Source organism: Cololabis saira, chromosome 5 (genome assembly GCF_033807715.1).
Source record: "Cololabis saira isolate AMF1-May2022 chromosome 5, fColSai1.1, whole genome shotgun sequence".
NCBI lineage: Eukaryota > Metazoa > Chordata > Actinopteri > Beloniformes > Belonidae > Cololabis > Cololabis saira.
In genome coordinates this window covers 21808070-21834668 of record NC_084591.1, presented here as the reverse complement: position 1 = coordinate 21834668, position 26599 = coordinate 21808070, and the positions used below count along the sequence as shown (strand labels likewise).

Sequence of the window (26599 nt, the reverse complement as noted above, 5' to 3'; positions counted from 1 at the left end):
AGGATTCTATCGGACTATGGTCTAGTTGGCCAAACCGGACCTCTAACTGACTAAGCCTCGCCTCCAGCCCTGTTAAACTACAGCTCTGCATCCTGGCCTGGACCCTGCATTGTCAGGGGGAGTGTCTAATAACATTGGCCAGATTTCTAGACATAAGAGCTGCACCATCCCGGGTGGGATGAATGCCGTCCCTTCTAATCAGACCGGGCTTTCCCCAGAATGTCTCCCAGTTGTCAATAAAGTCCACGTCGTTTTCTGAACACCACTGAGACAACCAGCGGCGGAGCGAGAGCATGCGACTAAACATGTCATCGCTGGTCAGATTGGGGAGGGGGCCAGAAAAACCTACAGAGTCCGACATGGTCTTGGCGAAGTTACACACCGAGACAATATTCATTCTGGTTACTTCCGACTGGCGAAGACGGGAGTCATTAGCTCCGACATTGATGATAACTTTACCATATTTACGATTACCCTTTGCCAGTAGCTTCAAATTTGCTTCTATGTCGCCCGCTCTGGCCCCCGGGATACACCTAACTAAGGTCTCTGGAGTCGGCTTCACAAGCAGTTTGTAAATCAGGTTTTATTTGTGTGCATCAGAAATACATTTGTGAATCCTGTCCTACGGACCTGTGAAACGTCCTTTTGCATTTGTGAATATTGAGACGGTTCTAGCTCCATAAATGCTCCGTCCATTGTTAAATACAGTCTATAGTCCCACTGGGAATTGGAAGGATTGCATGTCTGGACTGATGTAGGAGCACCTCTTTGTCTGTCTGGTGGAGGATGGAGGTCTGCAGATCTCTGCTCACACTCTCGATCCTGCAGCAGGTTAGCTTTCTGTCCTCAGACTTGAACCCATACATTAAGATGCAATACACATGGAGAACTTACAACTGTTCTGTCTTATTCAGTAATAGTTTTGTTGTATGTTTTGTTGCTGACACTCTTTGTTTTAATTCATTCTGTTTTATGTAAAACTCTTTACATGTAAATTTTTAACTTCCTGTGGCTTGGGTGGCTGTAGATGTTGAGCTGAGCATGCAGAGAGGCAGGAGATGAGAAAGTAGATCTAAGCATAAGAAAATATTAGCTCAAGGCCAAATACAAGAAAAAAATAAGAAAAAAAGGGGAATCAACCCACCAAGGATACTGTAAGTACTGCAGCTTCTTACAGTGCTGCCTGAGTTTATAAACAATGTTTCTAGTATTTACTGTATTTCTGCATAAATACAGTAATAAATCACATTTTCTACCTCCTATAGAACCCAGTTAAACGAAAGCGATAAACTTTCTTTGCACTTGCACATGGCAGTGCTTCACATGCCTGAACTCAAGCACCATAAACACCCTCCCACACACTATTGATGCGATAAAAGCAGAGGCACCAGCCGGCACCTGGCGTCCTCCTCTCAGCCTCGGCTTGTCCAGAACCTCTGCATGCAACCAACCAATTAACCAAAGGCCACTGGATGCACTAATTGGTCTCACCTGGCAATTAACCTGTGGCCCTACCTCTTACTCATCCGGCTGGGAGGTTATTCAATACTGCACATCTGTGCAGCCTAGTAGTTTCCACCTGAGGTGCTGCGATGGCATCGCCATCACGTCCAATATTAAAGAGCAAAACCAAATGTGGCTTTATTAACAATTCATAGAAAAAGGAAGCTATTTTTTATGAATTAGTGATCAAATTCTCATTTAATAATTCAGATTTCACTCCTTTATGGTTTATTCATTACTAAGTTTATGAAACAAGAGTAAGGTTCTGTGAAATTAACACAAGATGTTAAGTATTAAATAGATGATTTTATCAAGTGAGAATAGGGCCAAAACCATGGTTACATAAAGCATCCAGGATCTGAAATTATTATTGAAAAAAATAAATGAATCTAATCCTCTATACTGCATAGGACTGAAGGAGTTGCTTCAATAAATACACCTTTAAGGAACTGTAACTTTGAGACGATGTGTTTGTGCGACTTTAGCCGAAGCGGCTGTTGTGTGTTTCACCTTCACCGAGGTGTTCTTGTTGTGTGAACTGCAGAAAAGATCTGTTTGTGCTCTGCGTGTCCACCACCCACCCCTGCATCCACCCACATCACACACATGGTGCATTAGAAGTAAATGAAGCCTCAGATCATCTCGCCGACTGAATATGAGATGTAAACAAATGAGACTCAAGAAGGTCCAATTCCTGTTAAGAGTTTCTTTTTCAAAATAAATCAAACGTAGCGGGGAAAAAATACAAAGAGGTAGCAGCAGAGATGAAGCATAATAAAAAATGGAGCATAACATTTGGATAGTATTCAATAACTGAGAGCAGGGACACAAAATTGTTTTTTTGTTTTTGTTTTTCCCCCTCTTGGATCAGACTCATTGTTCTCATACCAACTTCACAGGCCTCCATTAATTCGTCTCACCTCTCCAGTCCACTTTGAATCTTTTTGTGATCAAATAACACCCCCCTCCCGCTTCCTCCCACCTTCATTTATTTGGTAAAAGAAGGTCAAATGAATCTCTCCATATCCAGGAGCACGGAAACTGAATAAATCATGTTTCATCAGACTGATTCCTTTTGTAGATTTGTCATGGAAAATGAGAACTGTTTGAGTTGTCCAATCGTATCATTCAGCAGAGAGATACGGCATGACATGTTTGAATTCATTCGTCCTGTTGGACATAGGCTGTGTGTTACTCATGCGTGTGCTGAAATGCTGTGGAGCAGCCCGACCCTTCTCAAAATCCTGACTCTATGGGGGCGAGTGTTTTTGCTACTTTAGATAAAGTGATCCCTTTGTTAGTTCGGCACCTTTTAACGCCACAGATCTCTTGTAACTGTGCGATATCTTTGCATTTACGGAGAATAAAATCCGCTCTGGTCCATTGTGCACCTAAATAAACGAACCTGTCCCAACTGAGACCTCTCTACCTTTAGACACGAGCAGTAAACGTGTCCCAGCATCGGAGATGAATCATATATGAATTCCTGGAGGTGCAGTGAAGTCTGGATGTGTGTGCGCAGCGTTTATTGACTGTGGACTCACATCCTCTCTGCCAGATATCATAACTGTGAAGGTTATCTGTGCCCGAGCTCCCCCGGGTCAACACATTATCTAAATGATTTAATATAACTGCAGCCGCCCCGACCCTCTCCTTCCATTGTGCAGCGGGGCGCAGAAACCGAGCTCTTCTGAATGAGAACTGAATACTTAATGCAATTTTTCATTGCTGTTGTTATTATGTATCATGTCTTGAACACATCCTCTGTGTTATCACTGAAATACAGACACTTTTGTAATGATAAAAGGGACAAAAGTGGAATTAAGTTGAAGTGGCTCCTTAGAGTGAGTTTGGGGAGTCTCATGATACGGCTGTACGGATCAGTGGTCATGTGACTGCTTTCCAAACCTGGGATTCCTGCTTTGCTTGTGTAATACTAATAATGACCGCTGTCGCAGTATGTGGCGCTGAATGCGTATTGCTTTGTACGTGCAAAAGTCACTATGCCGTTTCCAAAATACTTATTGATTCCTTTCCCACAGTTTTACAAGTTTAAGTTACTTTAAAAGTTTAATTTCAGTTCCTATCCCTAACCCGACATGATTAGGGTTAGGACAACATCATGGCTCGTGTCAAACTGAACACTGTAATGAACAGTAATTACTCCTTACTTACTTGTATTTCTTCCCAAAATGCAATATTCTGAAAGTATTTTGTGTGGCCCAAAAAATACTAACTCAAATGCAGGATTTTTTGTCGTGCAGCTGTTTTACATGTAGTTTGTTGATCAAGTTGGTTTGGCCTGGTTGGTTAGGTCCTGCTCAAGGTTTCTTCCCTCCTAAAGGGGAGTTTTTCCTTCCCACTGTTTGGCTTAAGGTTTTTCTCCCACTAGGGGAGTTTTTACCTGCGATTGTTTGTTATGTTTATGTAATAATTCCTTGGGGGTCATGTTCTGGGTCTCTGGAAAGATCCTAGTGACAACTTCTGTTGTAATAGATGCTATATGAATTGAATTGAATTAGCGGATGGTTCTGTTTCAGAGCGCTTGAGAAATGTTTCAGTCGCCAGAGGTGGTTCACGTCCACGAGCGATGTTTCAGGCAATTCATCACAAATGAATACAGTTGTACTGGTTTCCAGTGAAAAATGAAATTCAGCAGGAATCATGACAGCAGAGGTTTCTAGAGAACACGATCGACCTGACTGAAGAACGGAGGGTCCAAATGCAAAAACTAGCAAAAAAGAACTTAAAGGGTGGATTTGACAAGTCTGACAGTTTGTACTTGAACAAGATAAGAGGAGGAAGTGGGCAATAGGAGATTATAGCTTCATCAAAAGATGGCAATTTTCTGTTTGCTTGTGTTCTTGACACTATCCATGCAATTTGGATACGTCATTTCTCCTGATAAAATTGACATTGTAGCTCCACGTTCACGTTCCAGCTATCTTGATGAAACGCCCGGTCGTGATAGGAGATTAGAAAAACCTAATTTCTCCGGGGGGACTCTTCTGGAAAACAAAGACATCTAGTTAAATAACTGGAACTGTACGTACTTTTGCCTCAGGAAAAAACATGATTATGATCAGCAGGAGTAGAAACTAATCTTTCCTCCTCTGGACCTACTTTTTACAAGTGAATATGGATGAAGTCTCATGAAACAGCTCGGAAATTACAATTGCAACCTGAGAACATGAACGGTGTTCACTGTTTGTACGAATCCTGATTTATGCTTCTAAATATAAGGACAACAGATGTGATGGGGCTCTATTCAGGATCATTACCACAACCTTGGTCCACAATCTCTCGAGAAAGCTTGAGTTTGTAAAATTAAAAGTGAGACACTGAACCCCTACTTTGCCTCTTATTTGTTTACTGGTGTTTGGTTGTTAAAATAAAAAAAAAGAAAAGTTTACAAATATGTAGGATGGAGAAGCACTATACAAATGTTTATGGAAATGAATGGAAAACTCACTGTGAAGCAATTTCTACAGCCTAGACAAAGCCAACAAGATGTTATACAAGTGCACAACATTTACTTATTTTCTGAGTATACCACATCTTTTGGAATTGAGTGTATCATGTTGTTTGAGACGAATGTTCTTGAATCGTTCAGGGTTAACATTTAATTCATGCTGAGTGTAAGGATTTACAAGGTATATGTGGCAACAGACCTTTCTATACAAGTGTGTGTGTGTGTGTGTGTGTGTGTGTGTGTGTGTGTGTGTGTGTGTGTGTGTGTGTGTGTGTGTGTGTGTGTGTGTGTGTGTGTGTGTGTGTGTGTGTGTGTGTGTGTGTGTGTGTGTGTGTGTGTGTGTGTGTGTGTGTGTGTGTGTGTGTGTACAAGATTACAGCAATTCATTGCTTAATAGCTGCTGTCATTGTTCCCAAAACTAGACATGGTGATATTTTATAAAAGGTGCTGGACTTGCTTCATGAATCCAGGATGTTCTTTCTCAAAAATAAAGTACATCTTTATGAAAGATAGGATTGACACCTGGGGGAAGAAAAAACAAGGACACAACCTTATTCCTTTCAGTGGAAGTTACATAAATGCTAGCGCTGTGAATAGAGAGAAGATCGTATTAATCACAGTTCAGATTACTCATTTGATAGCTTTTGAAAAAAGCATCTCAGAACACAGCAGGAATCTCAGCTCAAGCAGCTATTAAAGGCCCAGACCAACTGAGCAGCGGCCCTTGTTTAACAAGCAAAGAAAAGAACATTTTGCATCTCCTCCATGCTGTTACATAACAGATTCAGACTCACATGGAGCCCAGGACAAACCAGCGCCTATATAAAATTAAAATTACATTATGACATGGTACTAAATACCATAATACACCCAAAGTGACAAACAATAATTATGTCATAGGTGATCTTGAATAGGAACATAAGCATGCAAAGAGGAAAATGATTATATCAGTTTTAAACACAACACTTTGAATTGCTGATGATTCTAAGCTTTTAATAATTTAAGTTTCAGATGAATTCTATCTGAAGTCACATAATCCTTATTTAACTAGCGGATGTTAGCTTTAACATCAAAAGTAGTGTGCAAAAACATGTACTTGGCAGCACCCTGCTATGTTAAGGAGGAGAAAGAGGTCATAGAAAATGGCTTGACGCATACACTTCCACTGAGAGTGGGACCTGTGGCCCGATGAGTCAGGAGTGGGTGCTGACTGCTACCGTGCATTAAGCCTACTGCTCAGTCCGCTGCGTTGTCTTACCTCTCGTCCTGCCAGCTTCCATTCATCATTACACAAAGTGGTTGAAGCACATGAACAGGTAGCTCCCAGTGACCAATAAACATAAGATATTATAAGATTAATATATGGTAAGTGAAGTTGTGGACCAAAGTAGTGCACAGAAACAGATAAAAAAATATACGTTGCAGTGCAAGACACATATGAGAACACAGTGGGTGGACGTCAAAGGTCAGAACAAAAGCTCAGCTTCCAGACTCCCCAGGGCGCTGCTGTTGGAGTTATCCATGAATCCCTTCAGATCGAGATGGCAGGTCCTTGCTTAATGTTACATTTTGTAAAAACTAGTGCTGTCAAGCGATTAAAGAAATTGTGCGATTTAATTATTTAAGATATGTCATTAATGAATCTCTTTTTTTTAATCTCACCTCAAATTGCTGAGAAAAGGCCTCAATTTGAGGTGTTTTCCTTTTAAATCATTACATTATTGTGGCAGATCAAAACATTGATACATAACAACAAAAGCAGTGGCTTTAAAAATCTATTTATTATTTTAGTAGACTTGAACAGATGCAGTCCTAGCTGTTTACCTCCACTTGGCAAGATCATTTGTCAGCCTCTCCGTCGCAGAGATGCGCTTGCGCGGTGCTCTCCTCCAGTCTAGTTTGGGGAAGAGCGTTGCTGTGGCAACATCGTTGCTGCTAACGTTAGCTGCGGCTGCGCTCGCGACCGCGTGCTTTGCGTTTATGTGGCTAAATTTAAGCTGCTTCGGGGTGAGCAAAGTCCTTTCACAAAGACACATATAACTCTACCTGTATCAATGGTGCCATCGGGGCATTTTAGAAATGTAAATCTCCCATTCAATGGACCGACAACTTCCACATGCTCCTCCATTTTCTCATCCCCGCTACTCACCCCCACCTGTCCAGCTACAGCGAGCCCACCACACAAACAGATTTCATAATAAAGGCAACTCGCAAACAAAAAAATTAAAGTTAGAGATTGAAAACTAGATTAAGCAATTAAAAAACATAACGCGCTAAATATGCATGTAATTAATTAATCGCGAGTAACGCGCTTATTTGACACCCCTAGTAAAAACCCATGTTTATTCTGGCCAGTTATTGTCAGTTTCCAGTGTCGTTATATAATAATGCTCATTTCTGGAACTATGAGGACCCACCAATCCATGGAGTCTCATTTCTGACCTTCAGATCATCTGTTAATCCTCATTAAATTATGTAACATGATCATGGACTCAGGAAGTGGGAACCGGACTTTGCTGAGGTACTGCCCCGTCCTCAACGTGACCTCAGGTCCCACCACTTCTACCTGCCTGCTTGGCATCACATGACAATGATGCTGTAACCTGCTTGTATAAAGACATATTGTGTTCCTTACCACGTCTTTCAACAATTATCTATAAAAAAGAAGGAAGGGTGACGTCAAATGCAATGAGCTTCATATCGTCTTTAATGAATGAAACGTTCACACGGATGTTGGATTTTCAAAACCCAGTTAGGTAATAATAAGGGATCACTTATGTCAGATCGGTGACCTACCCAAGGTTGATAAATTACCAGCATGCATTTAATTAGCAACAGACCACTGGTCTGCCCTCCTGATCCGAAGTCACCTGGTTCAGCTCTGCTGAGGGAATATTTCAGGTTTGCACCGCACATTACTTCTAGACTTCTGGTTCATTTGGCTCGAATCTTGGAGCCTTGGCTCCTGTATCATGCCACCATTTATGTTGTCAAGATAAAAAAATAAAATTGCTTCAAAGTGTTTCTCCCTCAAGAACACACACAAAGCGAAGAGAGCATCACTTTGCAAGGATGGTGCAATGTGATGTAAAGGCTGCTGAGCTGCTTTTCAACTTGACCTCGAGTCTCTTTAAAGTCCTCATCTTGAGTGGTAAGATGATGAAGCTGGAAATTGGTATCAATTTTATCATCCGGCTGAAAGGTGTCACGAGGAGCGGGACATAGAGCTACTACTCTGTCTTGTCTGCATTCGTGGTGCATTGAGTCAGAGGGCATTTAGACGTACCTGGAAGGAAGGTGAGAAGACAGGCGTTGAGCTGCTGCTGTTACATGTTTCAGCGTTAAAAATGTGAAAAAAAAACAAGTTAATTTGTGATTCAAGAGGTCCTAATGTTCATTTTTCAGATGTAACTAAGAAAGTAAGCATATTTTTTTTTGTTTTACTTTCTGACTTTTAATCATAGCAATGTATCCTCCACTTCAGTTTTATTTCCTCAAGTGGCTCTAATATACCAACACATTTGAGGAAGATTTCTGGGTGGCGATGGAGGGAGGGGGTCATCCACACACCCTCTGAAATCAGAGATGAACAGATCAAACGGCTTTACGCAAATGCATTTATATACCCCCTTAAATATGCTCCGTCATGCAGGTCTCCACCAGTTTAGTGCTTTTTGTTTGTTTTGAAGGAAAAGCCTTGCCCTGACACAGCAGTAGGAGAAGATGTCAAGGGAGCTCACAGACTACAGAAACCACCTCCCCCTCAACAGGAGATGCAGACAGCAGAGACTCTGCCCCAACAGCTTACAACTCAAATCCTCTAAAAAAAGGAACCGAGCCAAGTCCATGTTCCTGAAAGCGAAAAAGAAAAAAAAGTGTCTGCTGAATGAAAGAATGAGATAGGAGCACTTTATCATTGAGACACTTACTCCTCCTACATCCACCTTGACCCGCCGGGGGAAAAGAGGCAGTAACCTTGCTCGGCGCAGATGAAAACATCACCATTTTACCAGCAGAGAAATGAAGATGCGGAGTCACTCAACGTGGCGGATTACCTCAACAAAGTGATGGCATTATTAAGTGCAAGCACCACATAGACGAAGCTCTGGAGAGGGATTTGACAAGCAGCTAAAAGAAGATGACATCTTAATTCTGAAGTTGATGAGGTGTGTGGGTGTGGGTGTGGGTGGTAGATGTCATAGAAGTCACAAGCCTTCTAGACTTCCTACAAGACACATCACAGTTCAAGAGCCTTACCAAACTAATTTCTAACAATACTTTTAAATCATCTTATTGGAATAAAAACAACCATAACAATTAAAGCTGCAAGCAGCGATGAACGGGCCCTCGCACTCACGGCCACCGCCCCCCATAAGCATATCAGAAATGACACCACCCACGACTTCCTATGTCAAACCATTCAAAAGTTATAGCAGAAAAAAGGGACAACCAATCAGAAGAAGGGGCGGGGCTAATTCAGGCCAATGAAGGTCAAGGACTCATTACAGAGTCCCATGACACCACCCACGACTCTCTATGTCAAAACATTCAAATGTTATAGCAGGAAATAGGGACAACCAATCAGAAGAAGGGGCGGGGCTAATTTTCGCCAATTATGGTCAAGGACTCAATACCGAGTCCCATGACACCACCCACGACTCTCTATGTCAAACCTTTCAAAAGTTATGGCAGAGAAAAGTATTCTAGTGGGCGCTGTTGAGCCGTTAGGCCACGCCCATTAATGCAAACCATGAAATATCAAATGTATCGACAGGCCTGGCTTTTCTTTAAGTTGCGACATGATACAGGTGTGTACCGATTTTTGTTCATGTACGTCAAACCGTATTATGGGGCTTGAGGCGCAAAGTTTTTTCTGTCTGAACCAATCAGATGAAGGGTGGGCGCGCTTTTTGCCGTCTAGCATCGCCACGGTAACACTTTTGAAAGAGAAAAGTAATGCGTGGTGTCGGAGGATGGAGACGCACGTTTTGATGTATAACACACCTGGGTGCACGTTACGTTCGGGCCGTATTAATGACCGAAGAAATGGCATAAATTGCGCCAAAATTACACGATTAATTCAAAATGTTCAAAATGGCCGACTTCCTGTTCGGTTTTGGCCATGGCACCAAGAGACTTTTCTTTAAGTTGTGACATGATACAGGTGTGTACCGATTTTGGTGCATGTACGTCAAACCGTATTGTGGGGCTTGAGGCACAAAGTTTTCTAGGGGGCGCTGTTGAGCCATTAGGTCCCGCCCATTAATGCAAACCATTAAATATCAAATTTTTCACCAGGCCTGGCTCAGTGTTTCGAGAGGAGGTAGTAAAACGTTAATACCTGAAGCAACAGCAGGACTGGTGTCATCACCATCACCACCTTTGAACAGCCAATATGCTTACAGTGTTTTTTCATACACGTATAGTTCATACAGGAAGATAGTGTAGCCTTTGTCTCACTTGATTTGGCCTTGTATTCATATACATACTAATTGAATGATTATAGGCTATCCCATTTGTTGCCCAAATAAATAATTTCAAAATCAGTAAATAATTAAAATCAGTACTCGAGTTGTAAAAAAAAAGAAATCAGGGGGGATGGTGGATTTGATCATATGGGGACAGATAATTGTGCTGATTACAAATAATATAATATATTACAAATAATAGCAGTGACCAAAACACCTGCAGAAATACTGCAGGAATGACATAGCAGCAGTTAAATGCAGCCTTCTGTAAGCTTTAAATATCCACTGGGCTTACATCAAATACATCAAAACACAACAATAAAAAACACTTTTCTGAACTTATCAATATGACTCTGTCCTTCACAGGATAAGTCAAATGGATCACTGCAAAAACTCTAAATCTTAACAAGAATATTTGTCTTATTTCTAGTTAAAATGTCTTATTTTAGTAAAAAAATCTCATTACACTTAAAACAAGACTCATCACTGGAAAAAACAACAATTTTCACCTGTTTCAAGTAGATTTTCACTTGTAATAAGTAGAAAAATCTGAATGTGGAACAAGATTGTTTTGCTTGTAATGAGAAGATAAATCTTGTCCCATTGGCAGATTTTTCTACTTATTTCAAGTGAACATTTACTTGAATATGGAAGCATATGAGGGACTATATTCAAATTAAAATGCATTTGCGGAAATGCTTTTTCATTTTAAGAATGTACCCGCATTATTTGAGTCAAAAATTAAATTGATAATGTATAATCCGATTTGCATTTTAATTTTCGTATTCAACACTGCTTATTCTTGTACTTAATTCAAATTAAAAAGAAAAAGACGTTTGAGATTTAATTTTCAAATCATGCCTCAGCAAATAGTTCACAATATTCAATTTTAAATCTAAAATTTGAAAATTAATATGCATTTGCAGAAATGCTTTTTCATTTTAAGAATGTAGCTGCATTATTTGAGTCAAAAATAAAATTGATAATATATAATCCGAATTGCATTTTAATTTTCGTATTCAACACTGCTCATTCTCGTACTTAATTCAAATTAAAAAGAAAAAGACGTTTGAGATTTAATTTTCAAATCATGCCTCAGCAAATAGTTCACAATATTCAATTTTAAATCTAAAATTTGAAAATTAAAATGCATTTGCAGAAATGCTTTTTCATTTTAAGAATGTAGCTGCATTATTTGAGTCAAAACTAAAATTGATAATATATCATCCGAATTGCATTTTAATTTTCGTATTCAACACTGCTTATTCTTGTACTTAATTCAAATTAAAAAGAAAAAGACGTTTGAGATTTAATTTTCAAATCATGCCTCAGCAAATAGTTCACAATATTCAGTTTTAAATCTAAAATTTGAAAATTAAAATGCATTTGCAGAAATGCTTTTTCATTTTAAGAATGTAGCTGCATTATTTGAGTCAAAAATAAAATTGATAATATATAATCCGAATTGCATTTTAATTTTATTCTTTACGCTGCACATTTTATGTCATAATCAAAAAGAAAACAAAGAAGACATTGCTTTTTCTTTTTCATGCTCTGCCCGCAAAAAAGTGTACAATATTCAAAATGAATTCGCAATCCCAGCGGCGCAGGAGAGTGACGTCACGGCTTCTCCTGTTCTCCAGCTGCAGCCCAGAAACCCTGGAAAATGCTCACGTTTTTTAAGGTGACATCGTATTTTGCCGATTTCCCAAAGTCTGTTAGAAAAGGTCTGATTTCCTACAACTCTAACAGAGTTCTAGGTGTCAACATGAGACACAGACAGCAGCGTTTCTCTACACGGAGCGTTGGTGCCGGGCTGACTCCTCCTATTCAGACACGTGTGTTTGTTTACAACCTATGGAGCAACGTCGACCGACAAGGTACAGTAATATTACCGGATTTTGCCACAAAAATGACTTTACTAGCATTTTTGCTTGTTTTTAGCATAATGTTTGCATGTTGAGCATGTTATTTATTTATTCCAGCTTTGTACATAGACGAGTTGCATCAAGTCCAGGCAAGGGACACGCAGAAATTCTACCCCTGTCGTTGTCCAGCGTGACAGTCTGACCGTCAACGGTATTTTTTCATACAGTAAAGTTGTCACTTCTCAAAAGTACACTTCATTGCATGGTCAGATGTGATTATTATTGTTTTCTGAATTTGGAGAGCAGAGTTTGGCATACAGGCATACCACTGACTGAGGAGCCAGAAAATGTTTTAGAGTCCAGGTAAATTTTTATGGCTAAATATTTACTCTAATCTAAATTGTATGTTTTGGTCCTGGTTATAGCATGCATTTCCTGAAAATGACTGCTGAGGAGCAGCATGAGTCTCCAGATGACGAGGAGATCAATTATTTGAGAAAAACAATGTAAGTGAATGTTTGTGAGTCTTTTTGTCTTGTTTTGTTTTACTCGTGTGTAATTGGCAAAGTATTCAAGGCACTTGCAATGTCAATGTCAATGTCAATGTCAATTTTATTTATAAAGCACATTTAAAAACGACCGAGGTCGACCAAAGTGCTGTACAGCATACAAGAAAATAAAACAATACCAAAAGAAAAACACAGTACACAGTGTAGAAACAATAAAATCACTAACATTAGTAATAAAAAACACAACAGTACACATACAGTGCACAATCACTTCACACAGATGTGGGGAACTAAGTTGTCACACACTAAAAGCCAAAGAAAATAAATAAGTTTTCAAAGAAGACTTAAAAACCACTAGGGTCTGGGCAGATCTAACATTTAGTGGCAAACTATTCCACAGCTTAGGGCCGGCCACCGCAAAAGCTCGGTCACCTCTAGTTTTGAGCCTAGATTTCAGGTACGCTTCATTTTGTGGTTGATTCAAAATTAAATGTACCTGCGAATGCCTTGAATTGTTTGCCAGAAACACACTGAAGAAGGGGGATACGAAAACGTGTGATGATAAATATATATATATATATATATATATATATATATATATATATATATTTATTTATTTTTTTTCATTGTATTTTTATATTTTCAGCCACAAAAAGAGGGGTATACCTTAAATACATAGAACACAAACCCCCACAACTCAATTTCCAAAAAAAAAAAAGTCAAAGTCCATACATACCAAAACATATTTCATAGTGCTATAATCATGCCAAATATACTAACCAAAAATTCTACTCAATGCACTAATTGAGAATACCAGATAGTACTACCCTATCTGTTCTATCAATGACTCTGAAATAATAATTAAATAGTTAAATAATATTCCTACCTACTTCTTGATGAAGGGGACTTATAAAAAAAAAAAAAAAAAAAAAAGTAGGAAACACTTAATGTCATTACTTTCTTATCCTAAGTTGGGGCTGGTCCGTTAAAGAACCAAAATGATATCCAAATATATACCCTCAAAACACAACGAAAACAAAACCAAAAAAACCTAACAAAACAAAACAGACATAAACGGTGGGAAAACCCCACTTAAAACAAACACGACAACAAAACAATACAAACCATTACACTCAGGTCTTATCATTGTCACTATGCCTTACAATTACCTACGAATTTCTTAAAATCAAATTCTGTATGAGATTACCATATTTTTAAAAAGTCTGAGGATTTGCCTTTACTCTTGTAGTAAATATCATCAAGTGTAAGGAGCGTGAGAGTTCGTTTCCACCAATGGGCTAATACTGGGGGTTTAGATTCTTTCCAATTTAAGGTTATACATTTCCTGGCTGCCAACATAGCAAGATAAATATATTTTTACACTTGGAATTGCTGTTCCTTTTATCCTTTTGAGCTATACTTTATTAGGAATTCAGCACACAGTTGAGTGCATTGTCTCCTATTTATTTTACTGGTATGTAATTCCATTCTTATGTGTTTATGTATGCTCACGTGCAGCATTGACATCGATGATCCTGGTCAGAGGTTCAGGAAAAGGAGACGGCTCTGATGAGGAATATATTCCTCACCTTTGTTTATGGTATGCTTTACTTATTGGTTGTATATCAAGTATTTAGAAAATGTATAAAAGTACATATGTATTATGATATATACATATCATATACATATACTGTAATATGTATAGTACAGATTTTATTTGAAATGATAAAATACTATTAACACTATATGATATAAAAGTGAGTAATGTGACAGTAACAGAGCTATTGTTTTTTTCTCAACTAACAGGACAACTTCAGACTTCGAGAACTTCCAAAATCACATCCTGATGTTTGCAGGAAAGCATTTTGGCTTTAGCCCACCTGTATACACAGCTCAGACGTTGCTTGTAACACTTGGTTACAACCACCGCCTCCCTGCACGAAACCGTGATGGGACACAAGATGTAAGTTGTTGGGGTTTTTTATATCATAGTTGTCTGACACCCAAATAGATTCTTAGCACTGTTACCATATCTCGTTGTGAAATTGTTTTAAATTATGTTGTTGTTTTTTCCCAAGTTACCGATGGTTCTACAATAAAAACATGAAGAGCTGAAGTGTGTATACCCTGAAAGAGAAAAAGGACTATGGCTACTGTACATCCCTGAACTACAGAAGGCCACTCTTTCAAAGAGGCTTCAGAGTGGAAAGGGCCTTCCCAGGAGACAGAGTCTGAGGCCTGGAGATCCAAGGCCCCTGGGTCTGCTGCCATATCACAGCCAACTCCTACACATGGACTGGTAAAAACTAAGGTGTCACGTGGAGATGCAGGTCCTCGTGATGACAGCTAAAACTTTGATTGCCTGTTGTTATATCTGTCTCAATACTCGGGAGCAAAGCTCCAGGATTTCAGGACAGAGTAAAATAATTCACTGACATAATTTCTTGTTCATGTCTTGTCACAATCCCTAAATAAATGTTGCTGTAATTGCAAATGATCTGATTATCATAACCTGTTTTCTCATAACTTCTCACTTGAATCTAAATCTCTGGGAGATTCTCTGCATTTGGTGTTTTTCACAATGAATATAATTCGGAATCGGAAAGATACATATATTTTTTATTCTGTAAACAAGGACAGAACTCAACATTTCTGACTTGTACATAATAAAATGTATAAAAATAAAAACTATTTACATTGAAAGTGTAACCCAGCTAAACACTGTTATTCACACCAGCCAGTGCAAAAGAAATCCGGTGTACTGGTTGTTTGGAAGATTACAGATAGGTTTCCTGACCCAAACTACACAGCTTGGGATGACGACCTGATTTCCTTCCGCATGCCGCAACTCTCAGCTCCACTCCAGGCTTCTGGTGGTCATCGTGGCGAAGATGTTGTTCCAGGCAGCCTGGGCCGGCCACAAAACCCCATCTTCTAATATAAAATACTGCATGTGTGCCATATGATTACTTATGCAGAGCTTCTCCAGGTCTGTGGGCAGTTTGTGCAGCTGGGGTTCATCTGGACCACCTGGACTTGGACGCTCAAGTAACGCCATCACATCAAACACCAGGCCTGGCAGCCTGGTCACGACCTGCCCCAGAAAGGTTTTCATCTGTGGTAGAGTCAGGGCTGTGAGGTTATCCTACACATAAAGCATTTATTTGATATTTTATGTTATTGTACGAGATTGCATTACGAGATTTCCTGGATGACATGAGTTATCTAACCCAGCTAACAAATAAATAAATGTTACGCCAGAGAGTTGCCTTTGTAATTGTCTTTCCACAGCCAAACCTTATTTTTTGACCCTTAGAAACACGTCTACCTGCAAGTAATAAATTACCCTCTCGATTGTAAATGCAGTGATGTAAGTTAGATGTGATCTGCACACATCAAGCCAACATTTCTTTATAAAATAACATGCTCAACATGCAAACATTATGCTAAAAACAAGCGAAAATGCTAGTAAAGTCATTTTTGTGGCAAAATCCGGTAATATTACTGTACCTTGTCGGTCGACGTTGCTCCTCTTTGCATTTCGTGCTCCATAGGTTGTAAACAAACACACGTGTCTGAATAGGAGGAGTCAGCCCGGCACCAACGCTCCGTGTAGAGAAACGCTGCTGTCTGTGTCTCATGTTGACACCTAGAACTCTGTTAGAGTTGTAGGAAATCAGACCTTTTCTAACAGACTTTGGGAAATCGGCAAAATACGATGTCACCTTAAAAAACGTGAGCAGTTTCCAGGGTTTCTGGGCTGCAGCTGGAGAACAGGAGAAGCCGTGACGTCACTCTCCTGCGCCGCTGGGATTGCGAATTCATTTTGAATATTGTACACTTTTTTGCGGGCAGAGCATGAAAAAGAAAAAGCAATGTCTTCTTTGTTTTCTTTTTGATTATGACATAAAATGTGCAGCGTAAAGAATAAAATTAAAATGCAATTCGGATTATATATTATCAATTTTATTTTTGACTCAAATAATGCAGCTACATTCTTAAAATGAAAAAGCATTTCTGCAAATGCATTTTAATTTTCAAATTTTAGATTTAAAATTGAATATTGTGAACTATTTGCTGAGGCATGATTTGAAAATTAAATCTCAAACGTCTTTTTCTTTTTAATTTGAATTAAGTACAAGAATGAGCAGTGTTGAATACGAAAATTAAAATGCAATTCGGATTATATATTATCAATTTTAGTTTTGACTCAAATAATGCAGCTACATTCTTAAAATGAAAAAGCATTTCTGCAAATGCATTTTAATTTTCAAATTTTAGATTTAAAATTGAATATTGTGAACTATTTGCTGAGGCATGATTTGAAAATTAAATCTCAAACGTCTTTTTCTTTTTAATTTGAATTAAGTACAAGAATGAGCAGTGTTGAATACGAAAATTAAAATGCAATTCGGATTATATATTATCAATTTTATTTTTGACTCAAATAATGCAGCTACATTCTTAAAATGAAAAAGCATTTCTGCAAATGCATTTTAATTTTCAAATTTTAGATTTAAAATTGAATATTGTGAACTATTTGCTGAGGCATGATTTGAAAATTAAATCTCAAACGTCTTTTTCTTTTTAATTTGAATTAAGTACAAGAATAAGCAGTGTTGAATACGAAAATTAAAATGCAAATCGGATTATATATTATCAATTTCATTTTTGACTCAAATAATGCGGGCACATTCTTAAAATGAAAAAGCATTTCCGCAAATGCATTTTAATTTGAATATAGTCCCTCATATGCTTCCATACTTGAAACAGGTGAAAATTGTCAAATAAGTTATTTTTCTGGTGTTATTTTTCTGGTGATGACTCTAAATGTTGAAATAGCAGTAAAACCACATTCATTGATGAAATGACATAAGGGATGGAAAGGGGTGATGGCAGTTTTACAGGGGGATGATTTGGACCGTTTTTATTTCAGGGGGGAAATCCCCCTCATCCCCCCTCAACTCGAGTACTGATTATAATAAAGTGTCTTATAAATCAATAATTTTAAAATCTCAATCCTTATTTTTCTTTAACGGCCAGGGTTTATAGGCTGCATATTTACACTGTGTAGCCTAAAAGTGAACTGCAACTTACGTGCGGACGCATCTTTGCTGTGGAGGGGGCTGAATAAATCAACCATTTTTTTACATTTGGCCGTGTCTTCCTCCAGCGCCTTTTTTTTTCTCTCTCCCTCTCGGCACCGCCTTGTCGAGGCAAAACCTCATTTTAACTCTCCCTCGCTGTGGAAACAGCCCCTGCTTGTAATAATGGCTGCAGCTCGAGCGGCAGAGCTGGTGGTGGGCGTGGTTTCAGCAGCGGAGGAGACCGAGGGGTGGTGTGCATTTTGGTGACGTAAAGAAAATGCACCAATCTTAACGGCTCACAGAAACCACGTGACACTGGGGGACTCTGTAAGGGTGGGGGCGAGCAGATCTTGCAGATTTTCATAGGGATTTCATCTTCTCTGAGTTGGCAGGCTGAGGGGAGACCACTTTAAATATGTTAAAACAAGAAAACACGTGTTTTTCATAATAGGTCCCCCTTTAAAGATTTTCTAACAGTTTAGTTTGTTATGAACGTCAGAGATGTAGTTATAACACTGCATACTTGTGAATAATTATAAACATTGAAAAACGTACTTTTATATGAAAATAACCAGAAACAGATAGCTATAACATGGTATTTATATACTGCTTTAATGAACATTATTTTTATAGCCTATAAGCTATAAATATTATTTTTCTATTTTAATAAAATTAAATGTTTTTCTCTCATTTCAATTAAAACAAATAGGAATATTATCGGTTTTAATGACAATTATTGTACATCACAGCTAATTGTAAAATACATTGATTCAATTCGATTATATACAGGAATTACAGGCTATGATAATAATAGAAAAGAAAGAAAAATGACTCAAACAAAAAAAAAACAGTGAGTGAGACAGGCAAGACAGCGACAACCAATGCAAGTGGGATGTCAACAGTGTATACATATTTCAAAACACAGACAACAACTTCTGAACAAGTGGTTTGTTGAGCAGATATTGGAATTAATCTCAGATATTTGCATGAGGTCACTCTCACTCTCAACTAAATAAATAAATATATATATATATATATATATATATATATAAATACAACAACACACCCCTCTCCTCTTAAAATAAATTCAAATAAACAATCAAACTTATTTCCTTATACAATTTATACAAAAACCATATGTCTTTGTAAAAGAGCATAATACAAAGTCTTTCAGAATAAATGTACGTATTTCTAACGTGTGACAGCATCCTGTATCATAACTACATCTCTGCCGTTTGTACAAACCAAACTGTGTGGAAATCGGGTAAAGAGTCTGAGAGTTATGAATGATTGTAGTCCGGGAGAAACCTTGCTCAGTAGAAATGATGCACTAAGACGCAAATAATGCCCTGTCCAAGATGGCGGCCGCATCGATCGGCGCCCGGTCCAAGATGGCGGCCGCGCCCCACCCCCCCTCCCCCGAAGAGCTGCGCGCGCATTCCAAACTGCACTCATCCCCCCACCTTCCCCCCGCGGGAGCTCAACCCCTCCCCTCCTCTCCCAGTGCTGCTGCAGCAGAGTTCTCAGCTGGAGTCCTGCTGGATCTGACTGAGACACAGTCTGATCACACATAAATATTCATTTAAAATCACGTCTAATGATTAGGTTTATCAAAATCACAGGACATTTTCAAAATACAGTAAACAATATACTGATGAAGTCCCATATGTCTATGACATTTATTGAAAAAGACATAGCTTTTAACGTTATTAGTTCATTTTTTTAATTTTTAGAGTGACCAAGTTTTTCAAAAACAATATGTTCCAGTGTATGATTTTTTAGTCCTGTTGTAAGCTATCTGAAACTGTCATTTGATTTTCCTTACACAAAATCTTTGATTTTTAATTAATATTTTTACAGAAATACAGAGTGACATAAAAATGCCAATTCCTTTCAAGAAATAACCACGATACGCAACACAGTCAACAAGGAACCTACTGCCAATCAAATGTGTCAATCGCATTAAGATTGGATAAACCAAACAGCAACTAAAGCACATAATTTGATGAAAAATGTATACCTGACCAAAAGGTGGCGCTATGGAGTTCATCCAAGATTGTCATATCCACTTGTTCAGAATGCAAGCCCGATTAAATGTATTGAATTTGGGTTCATTCTGACCAATTATGTTTAAGTTACAACAACTTTTATGTTCATGGCGAGACCCCGAAATTTGACAACCTCTGACAGCGACGCCCTTTGATACAAACTTACAGTTTTCTCTGTCACTCATCGTCAATGCCTTACCTATTATCTCACCAACTTTGAGATCAAGAAACTGATCTCGTTTGGAGCACAGATGCATACTACAAGACATGACAATTCCTGGTGCCAACAGGTGGCGCTACAACCGATCCTGAATATTCCACCATAGATGGGTTCAGGCTCAACCTACAATCATGCACATACGTTTTCGACCACATCAAATCATGTATTGCTGAATTACAGCCAATTGATGTTTGATGGCGAAGCTTAAAAATGACCTCAAACTTCGCCGGATCACTACGGTCACGCCCTCTGGCAGAAACTTAAAAGCTTCGCAATTTAGCGTCGGCCATGTGTCCAGATTGTACAAACCAAGTTGTGAGCCAATTCGATAAAATCTCTAGGAGGAGTTCGTTAAAGTACGAGGCCTAGAAATGATCAGAATTCATGAAAAATGACATTTTCTGTTCAAAATGCCGGACTTCCTGTGTAACTTAGACCATGGGTCCAAAAGACTTTTTTGTAGCTCTTTGTCTAATATAATACACACATAAAGGTCATTGCTGTAAGTCAAACCATATTGTGGGGCTCGTCAAAAAACATAAAATAGGTGGCGCTATAGAGCCCATTCTTGTGGACCCATGCCTGTCGCCCATAAAATACGTAATTTTACGCGACTCTGGAAGCGTGTGCAAAATTTGGTGAGTTTTCGAGCATTTTAAGGCCTCCAAAAAGGCAATTTATTTACGGCGAGAATAATAATAATAATAATAATAATAATAATAATAAACATCACAGATACAATAGGGTCCTCGCACTTTCAGTGCTCGGGCCCTAATGAGTGTTACCGAAGGATCTTCAAGCACACGATGTGGTGGCGTCTGGTGCTCAGAAGCAGCACTGTAAAGGTTTACCCACCAATGAGAAACCCCGCTTAGGATACGTCAAAAGACGGGGAACACAAAACAGGAATTATGCTGAGACAAAGTCAAATCGCAAACAGGTGTTTGATCCACAAAGGACTGCTCGAGGGTTTGTGAAGAAAGACTGTATGCCCTTTCAGACATCTACCATTCAACAAGAACAAGGGAAATTTCAACATCCACGATTCTTCAAGGCGTCCAAGAGGAGAGCTTGAAAATATGAATGCACCATTAAATGAGCCAGAGATGTTTAAGGAAAAGTTGGAGAGAAAGGATTTCTTTCTCGATCAGGAAAAGCACTTAAAGGAAGCAGCAGAGAAAGATTCGCTTGCATATTTGAAAAAAATAAAAGAAGCTGAAAGTCGTTTGGAGGCTGAACGCCAGCTCACAGTGGACTACCAAGAACAGCTCAATCAGTGCAAAGGCATTATTGAGGATCTACTTCAGTCCTCCAAAACGCTAGAGGAAGAGGACGTTGAGGTTAAGCCCAAACACGCCGAGGCCCATAAGTCAGTCCTTGACGAAATAGAAAAATTAAAAAAGCAACTGGAAGAAGAGAAAAAGCTCTAATCTTGATCTGATCTCTAAACTTGAGGCTCAGGAAACAGTAAAAAAAAAGTAGAGTTGAGGTTTGAAGAGCTCACGGAGCAACGGAAGTCTGCCCTGGAAACTTATGTGATCAGTGCAGATGAACCTTCTTCTACAATAGAAAACGTCTCAGAAATAACAAGCATCTCATGTCAAACTGGGGCTTCTGCTTTTGAAAATGTCTCAGAGCTCTCAAATCTCCCAGCAGAAGTCCACGATGAAGTCGTCCCTAAATCAGAGGATTTTCTTCCAAACAGGAACCATGTGGTCGCAGAAAAATTGGTTCAACAAACAGAAACTTCAGAACCAGAGGGGCTCTCGGAGCTGAAACAGACCACTGAAATGCAATCGGTTTCCAAACAAGATGGGGTTTCTGAGCAGAAAGCAAAGAAGCGTAAACGCAGAAAAAAAGAAAAAAATCAGGAAAAATCTGAGGATGCTAATCAGGTCATTCAACAGCTCCCTCAACCAGAAGGTGTTATACCAAAACCAGACTTGATGATTTTACAAGAGTCGGCTACAAAAGTAGGAGCTTCAGAACCAGAGGGGGTCTCTGAGCTGGTGTGGGCCGATGAAAAGGAATTGGTCTCCAAACTAGAAGACGTCTCTCAACAAGAAACAGAGAAGGCATCACCAATGGATCCTGGACCCGAGAATATTAAGATGTTACAACTCACTGAAAAGTGAGCAGTCTGAAGTCGGTGCTGCAAAAGTGGGAGACCCTGAACCAGAAGAGTTGTACAAACTGGTACCAACCAGTGAAACGGCATTGGTCCCTGAACAAAAACCAAAGAAACAGACGTAGAATGAAGAACGGGTCAGTATTTATTGGGAATATGAAACAATTTGAAGTCATTGAAGAACTCCCTGAACCGCAAAATACTGTTATAAAAAGAAATTCAGATTAAAACTCCAAAATGGTTTATAATCCTTCTCTGTGGAGACGATTTAAGAAGTTCCTCACCCCGGCATGTCTGCGCCAGTGTAAGCACAAGATGACAGTCCAAGATCAGGATGAGTGCAAGAACAAACGTACTTTCACAAAGTAAAGGACAATAACAAGATGAAGAGCATCACAGAGGTTTATATTCACGTTCAGTAAAAGTTACAGATTTTGGGTTTTCTCCGGGTGCTCTGGTTTCCTCCCATTATTAAATTCAAGGAATGTTGATGTCTATTCTAAATGAACAATGAATAAAAGGAATTAAAATGTACATGTTTTTGTACAGCTGTGTCTCTGAAAACAACTGTTATTTTATACTGTACTTATTCCACATGTCACTGTTAAATGTACAGTGGAAGAGAGATTTTAGTAAAAACCTTTAAGTGTTTTGGAATCCTCGTACTGAAAAATTAAAACACACTTCAATGAATAATATAATCATGATTTTACATGTTGATTTGAATAAATGTTGCAGTGTTTTCTCAAATTTTAATAACAAATGAAAAGTGTGTGTGTGCGTGTGCGTGTGTTTGTGTGTGTGTGTGTGTGTGTGTGTGTGTGTGTGTGTGTGTGTGTGTGTGTGTGTGTGTGTGTGTGTGTGTGTGTGTGTGTGTGTGTGTGTGTGTGTGTGTGTGTGTATTATATACATATATATATATATAATGTTTGTGTGTGTATATACTGTGTATATATGTGTGTGCGTGTATGTATGTATGTATATATATATATATATATATATACACACACATATATATATATATATATGTATATGTGTGTGTGTGTTCTGTCTTTATTTTTTTAACCGTCCTCACCAGCCCACAGCTCCTTCATCTTCCCTGAGTCTCACTCTCACAAATACAACAAATTTCCCCACACAGAGTGAAGGAGCGTTCCAGTGACCCACAGTAGCTGCCAGATATTCCCTGCTGTCTCTCATGTAGATGAATCAGAGCGAAAGAATGTGGAAGGACGGGGACAAGCCATGAGACTATTTGAGAAGACAAGACTTATTCCTGAACGGTTAGAACAAAAACAGCCGCAGGCACCAAGGCCAATATGTGGGCTCATCGGAGATATATGATCTACACTGCTAAGCAAGTGTGCTTCTAACTCAGACTGGTAATCACTGCGGATGACAAGCAAAAACTAACAAACTGCAGGATAGCCTGGAGGATGAACTATGACGGGAGGCAAGATGGGACAAAGAAAGGGAAGAAAAGGGCCTATTCAGTCACAGAAGAGATGAAATGTGTGCAGTGATGAGATTTTATTCCTGAAAGCCAGCAGCAGTCACCTTGTCACTGTGCATCACATTGCCGGCTAACATAACCCTTTAAGCCTGCACTTACGGCACCAAGACGCACAACAAGAACAAGCAAACGTCCTTCACAAATTCAACCAAATGCTGCGTGCATGCAGCTCCAAGAAATAGGATGATGTAGAAACACTCATGTTTGGGTTGCAGTTGATAAAGTTCCATGCTGACCTCCAAAAATGATGCATGATTGTATGTATTTATATTTATCAAAAAGCATTTTATACCCTGAATCGGCTCATCGTGGAAGAGAAGGAGCCAAGCTGAAAGGCGAAGGTCCAACCCTCAATTATGCTCACAAGCTGTAGGTAATGACTGAAAAAACGAGATGGTGGAAACAAGCAGGGGAAATGTGTTTCCTCGGCAGGGTGTCCGGGCTCTCCCTGAGAGGTGCCAGATGAGGTGGATCAGGCATCTGTTGAGCAGAAGGAAATTACATCTGTTGTTAATGGCGTGACAAACGTTAGAAACACCCACCGTCGAGCACTACCACGGCGCTGCGGTGGAGCCCTCTCCGAAATGATACCTGTCCCGCATCTTGATCCGCACAGGTTTGTTTCTGACTGGGGGGAAAAAAAGTAACTTTTCATTAGAGCTCCAGACCGTGACGTCAGAATTCCCAGCGTGCAACACTGTAGAATGTAAACAACACCATTTTGGCAGTAAAGCTGAAGCGGGCGAGAAGGACGTTTCTGCGACGGTAAATGGTAGAAATAATGCCTGATAGCTTTTGTGCACCGGGATGCCAGAATATTAGAAAAAACGGGGACAGATAGAGATCTTTATCAGATTTGTAAAGATCCAGAGAGGCGAGATAAACGGCTCTATAATATAAAACACACGACCACGACAGCGGACGCATGAGAGAAGCACCCACTGAAGCTGTGCAGTTGCAGTGGGCTCCCAGCATCACCATCCTCTCTGGCCACGGCCTTCAGATGAGGGTCACTTAGTCACATCTGTGAATGACTCGCACAGTTGAATTTATCCAGCAAAAATCCACAGTAACATTGGATTCTAATTGACTTGCCGATGACATCAGCCGACACTGACTGTGTTGGTGTTGTGCCTTTATTTAGCGCCTTCGTTAATTACATTAATGAAGGGCCACTTCCCCTTCCAGTCATGATAAAATTGTCCTTTGTGTCCAAAGCTGAATCTTGTGAATAAAATACGTTGCGTTTGTCAGATACGCCTTTTCTGCTCTCTAACTCTGCCGCTTGCTGTCCGTGGTAAAGAAAAAACGGATCCAGGGTGTAACGTCCATTTATACCCGTCTAGGCTTTTGTAATTTTTGAGACGATCCACGGAGTAGGACGTAGAAAATTTAATCAGGTAGTCCTGGATGTCGGGGTGTTGGAGGTCTGGCAGCTCCGCTGCAGTTTTGATGCTTTTAAAAAGTAGTCCCGGAGCTTTGAATTGAGTTGAAATTGCTCTTTGAATGATGTTCTTTCTGCTGCACCAAATCTGCTGAGTCTCATACAGACAGTTTGTAGGACGTGTTAACACCCATATCTGTCAAGTCTCCCATTTTGGCCGGGAAATGTTACCCTTCTTTCCCGCTGTCCTCCTGTATTAGTATTTTCCCCTAAATTTCCTGTTTTATAATATAATAATTTTTAAAAAGCATTATTGTGCCTCTCCAAACTGAATTTTTACTAATCTCACGAGAACTGCCACTTGCTGTAGCCTGGGTGGCAGGTCTCACGAGGTTAGTGGCGACAACGGGAACAAACTTGGAAAAACAAATCAGAGATGGATGATGTAATCAGAGAGAAGACATTTCTACCGAAAAAGCAAAGACTTAGTGTAAATATCTCTAATATATCTATATATATCTAAAAATGGGATAGAACATTTACTTTCCTAAAGATGAGCAGGATGGGGCTCAGTTAATGCGTTCTGAAAGATGTGTAACTGCGATGTTTGTGTCTCTCACGGGGGAAGGAACGATGTCTGTCAGCAGCAGCACCACGGCTAGAGGCACAGAAACATGCGTCTGTGTAATCAGTCAGTGAAGGCCAGGGAGACACATGAGTGAATATGACTAATAAAAAGAAAATGTAATGTTTCACTTCAAGACAATCAATGTGTATATAAACTGAAAATATGTCAAATTAAATGCATGTGCTTTAATTCCCTTTGGCATTTTCATTTAGGCTCTATTATAGGAATTACATACATAGGAATCCATAGCATTTCAGTTTTTTTGATTTCTCGTAATCCTGTCTTAAAATGTAAGGGATGCTGGAACTCTGTTGGGCTGGTGGGGCAGCAGCGGAAAATTTCCCTTATTGCTAAATCCAAAACTTGACAGGCCTAAATTTACAATTTAGACCACCTAGTGGCCTAAATTGTAAATTGCAAACAACTGAAGACCCTCACCCTCTAAAGCAAAAACTTTGGTCGAGATAAAAACTTCAAAAGTGCAGAGCTGCACTAGCGCTTCTAAAAGGATACTTTTGGGAAAGTGTCGCCCAGTTGAAGTTGAGGATGAATGGATCAAGATGCAAAGTCTGGTAATGACCCACTCATCAGGTGTGTTGGAGCAGAGAAACATGTAAACATGCAACTCGGAAACCCTCAAGGATCATAACTGGCAAACACTGCTTTTTCTCTCTCTTCTAGGAGTGAGTATGCAACACTAGCAACGCTCATTTGAACAGAAAAAACTTTCATGTTCTGATAATCATTAGACTGTTCAGATAAGTTTGGTTT

General features: G+C 39.4%; 1 protein-coding gene and 1 long non-coding RNA gene across 4 annotated transcripts in view; both read left to right on the top strand.

Annotated features, from left to right (window-relative positions):
- galnt18a (UDP-N-acetyl-alpha-D-galactosamine:polypeptide N-acetylgalactosaminyltransferase 18a) overlaps positions 1 to 26599 on the top strand; it is a 215994-nt gene that overhangs the window by 73419 nt on the left and 115976 nt on the right. The window lies entirely within an intron of this gene.
- Positions 12789 to 15093, top strand: LOC133443888 (uncharacterized). 2 transcript variants are annotated; one of them, XR_009782698.1, is made up of 4 exons: positions 12789 to 12817; positions 14339 to 14420; positions 14627 to 14783; positions 14899 to 15093. It is a non-coding gene; the product is annotated as an uncharacterized LOC133443888 (long non-coding RNA). The 2 variants fall into 2 exon arrangements; XR_009782699.1 differs by having other exon boundaries at positions 12790 to 12817; positions 14364 to 14420.